The sequence below is a fragment of the Anomalospiza imberbis genome, chromosome 5, assembly GCF_031753505.1.
Source record: "Anomalospiza imberbis isolate Cuckoo-Finch-1a 21T00152 chromosome 5, ASM3175350v1, whole genome shotgun sequence".
NCBI lineage: Eukaryota > Metazoa > Chordata > Aves > Passeriformes > Viduidae > Anomalospiza > Anomalospiza imberbis.
In genome coordinates, this window is record NC_089685.1 from 59,194,640 (window position 1) to 59,198,767 (window position 4,128).

Genomic DNA, 4,128 nt, shown 5'->3' on the forward strand with positions numbered 1-4,128 from the left:
GAAAAACATCTGCAGGTCAAGCTACATGAAAGAGATTTGCCCAGAAGGGTCCCTACCATGACTGACCAAAGGCCTGATGGTCCCAGTACTTTTTCACAGTAACAACTAGTGGGTGGTAAATACACAGACCAGCAGTGATTATCACATGAGATTGGGCACAATCAAATCCTCGTAATTTATTAAGGAGGCTAACATGCTGGATTAAACACAAAAGGTTTTTAATTTGTTGATCTGCCTCTAAAAATGACCTGAGAGAGATGTGTAGAGGTCTCCAGAGCGGGTGGATTATCTTCTTGGTACCAACCTAACATTCACACGACTAGACAGATCTAATGCTAAGAGTGTACAAGGCAGTTTGGGCATGGTAAATTAGAAGCTGAGCTGTTCCAGAATAATGTTCTTACAGAGCCATTCCAATTTAACAATTATATGCTGGAAAGGAGAGCAGGAGGAGGAATTTATTCTCCATTTTGCATCTAAAATTATTTCTCTGCCTTGTCTGGGTCAGGAGAGCACAAGATGAAACATATATAAAACACAATGATAGAAGTTTGAGTTTCTAAAGCCCAGTGTGTGAGGACTAAAAAAACAAATATGGCCTTTTCAACCCATCTTGCGACAGAATGAAAATAAAGCTTTCCAGAGTGACTGCCAAAACCAGAAAAGACTGATTACCTGACAGAAAGGTACTAGAAATTCATAACAGAACAAACCATGCAAGAACAAAATTATGCTGGGATGCAAATTGATATTTTAATATAATGGTTGGTTTTCTTTGTAACACTGATTTGTTATCTGCTGTACCACATATTTTTAAGATCTTGCAAATCCTCTATGGTCATGTCATCAATATAGCACATGGATTTTTTTTTTTTTTCTTGATGAACAGAATGTTCAATTTCGATGTTGAATCCTGGAAGCAGTGCTTTGGTACAGCTGCCAAACCTAAATCCAGAAGAATAAATAAAGCCCACGAGGGGTCATGGGCTCAGCTGCAGTACTGGTGCAAAAGGGCTGACACTGACAACTGTTTTGCTGCTTAATTTTTCCAATCAACAAAGGGGAGCTACCTTAGCTCTCCAACCCTCAGCATAATGCAGTGAGTACACTGGTTAATATTCATTACACATTCAAGGGACATAGAGTATATCAAGCTCAGGTCTGAAAGCTTCAGGGTACAGTGCTTGTCTTTCTGTTGTGTGGCAGCACAACACACAGCAGCAGCAGAACTCCTGGAACAGGGCTGGGTTGCTAGGCAGTGTGTCCATATAAATATTAAGTCTAATGATATATCAGCAACATATGTCTCTGCACGTTTAGAATGCATTTGCTTCAGCATGCGCTTAAGTGCTTTGCTGAACTGAAGCCATAACTGCTAAATGGTGAATTTGAACAGGAAAATGCCACAGGAGAATGGTCTTCAAAGAATAAAATCAAATTATTCTTGGGAATGATAAACAAGCATATATAAAACGAGCCATAAAACTAGTTGTTTTAATGCTGTGAGTGGAGTGCAGATAAAGGATAGGAAGTTATAAGCACTAATGCAGCTCTGCTAAATTCAGTGGATATGAAATTATTGTCTGTGAGGATTTGCTTAAATCTGGACCTTTTTTCCCATTGGTAAAAATGATTCAAGACTCACAGGGCATCAGACACCCCACTGCTGAGAGCAGCCACAGAAATCCATCCCTTTCTAAGCTGAGTACAGAATGCAGAGCTGTTATGATGGGAATCCAAAAGTTTAACCAGGATGATGAGGTATAACTAAGGGAAAGTCTGGGGACATGAGCCTGGCTGTATGTCTCATGGATAATGAAATATTGTGGAGAAGGTAAATCCCATTTTCACTTCTATTTCCATTAAACATTGCTCTGCCAAGGGGTGGGGATAGATTGGGAGATACAGAGCTACTGTTCAGCATATAAAAAGGAGGGGAGTAAAAGAAAGCCCCAGATGAAATGGACAAGCAGCAGCAAAATCCTGACTCTGACATCACTGGCAAAGACCTGTAGAAATTGCCTACACCAAATCACTCTTTCAAATCTGTGAGCAAAAAGACTAAGTAATATTAAATTATAGATAGTAATTAATTCTTAATATGCATTTTAAACCAATGCTTCTTTCCATCTTTTTGTCTCTTCCATCTTTTTTTTTTTCTCCTTTTCATCAACACTGGAAACTCAAAGAGGGGTTGCTACTTCTGAAAATGAATCACAATAGAAAGGAGATCTGATAGAAACAAAAATGTCTCTTAACCATCCCCACCCAGTCATAAGCTTATTCATTGTCCCATTCTGAAAATTAATTGCAAAATTTAAATGAAGCGAAATAAAAAAAGATTATGGAGATGACTGAAGTCTCTTCAGGAACCAAAAAATAATCTCTAAAAGTGGAGGTTTGACAGTGATTAAACCTGCAAAAATGAAAAAGCTGAAAGGCTCACAGGAAGTTGTTAACTACATCCTAATTACAGTATAAATCTCTATCTCAAGCTTAGTAGGAGGTCAGGAAAAAAACGTCAAATGCTTATTATTTTGATTAAATACATAGGAAAAAAAGCCAAACATCTGATGTTTGTGCTTTTATTGGACCAGGACAAGATGTGTCGTGAGAGCAGTGAATACCTAAGCAGATTGCAATTAACAGCCAAGGACAGTGCAGTAACTGCCTTTAGTGGATTACTCTCCTTGCCCTGCAGCATGACCAGATGTCTTTAAGCACAGGTAGGCTGTAGAATACCTTGCACAAAACTGTTAACTATCTAAATGGGCAAAAGGCAAGGGAGGTAACACTGTTAATGAGAATTGTAAAAGGTCACAATAGCCAGTGACATCTCCCAAGAATGTGGCCAAAATTCTGAGATCTACTCCTTTAGACCTGTTTCCCTGCCAACCTGCTTAGCTGTTGAAACAAGTGGCAGGAGAACAGATATCAGGCTTACTTGTTTTTGGATCTCAGGGCCTAACAAGTACAAAATAGCCAGAGTGGATGACACAGAGTTTTGGAACTGCATTGTAAAATCACATGTCAGGAAGGAATGAAAGTCAGTGAAATGTAGAATTTGTTCCTATGCCTTGAGTAGCAGTCATATTCTAAAATCAGAAAATAATTAGATATTGCATAGCTTTTTTAAAGAATTTGAAAGTTATCTAAAATTAATTTATATTAATTTTACTTCATAGATAACAGTGCACTAGAACTTACAAGGCATTAGCTTTACATTTTTGTGAAAGGACACAAAACTGGTCCATTTTTGTAGCACATCTGCAGAATGTATACTTTCCCTGGGGATTGGCACCAGTATTTAGAAAATACACAATTTCTTCTAAGATGGTTAGCAGAATTTTCTCTCAGATCCACTGTATTATAAATTGTCAAACATTTATGCCACCAAGATATATTAATTATGTTGTATTTTTGTGGATCTTTCATTTTGACCCTACACAGAAGAAACTCCAAGTTGGAGGTGGCAGCTGGGGCAGGGTTCATTCTCTGTTCCACACTGAAAGGCATTGGCAGTGCATGTTTTTCTCTCTCAGATTTCACCTTACATACATCCTCAATTGAGTCTATCTACTTTCTGCCATTTAGAGGGCTCTCCACAACCTTTGCTGATACTTCTATTTCTATGGAAACAGTCTTTCTTACTTGTTCTGTGACAAATTTCAAGCTGTCTTTTCACATATTTTTCTTTTTTTTTTTTAATTTTACGTCTCCTTTCCTTTGCCTTTTCTCTCTGCTTCTTCTGTACTTGCACACCTTCCTTTTCCCTCAAATTTATATGCCTTTTTATTTCCTACTCTTCATGGCCCCTGAATAATCTGTGCTATAATTTTTCCTTCCACTCCTTTTTCTTTCCAGTCTCTTTCTATTCCATTTTGTCTTCACCTTTTCTAATGTTTTGTCATACCCTCTTGTCTCTTAGATGTTTCACCTTTTTCTCCCTACATCATTCATTTGAAGATTTTTTACTTTAACATATCCCTTTCCCAACACATGCATGTGTCTATTCCTTAATTTCATCGTCCACATATCTGTGAGGTCCCAGACATTCATTTCCCTCTGTCCTCAGCCTCACTGCCTGTTTTTGTAAAGGGGAAAGACCTTTCTAAATCCAGCTGTGGG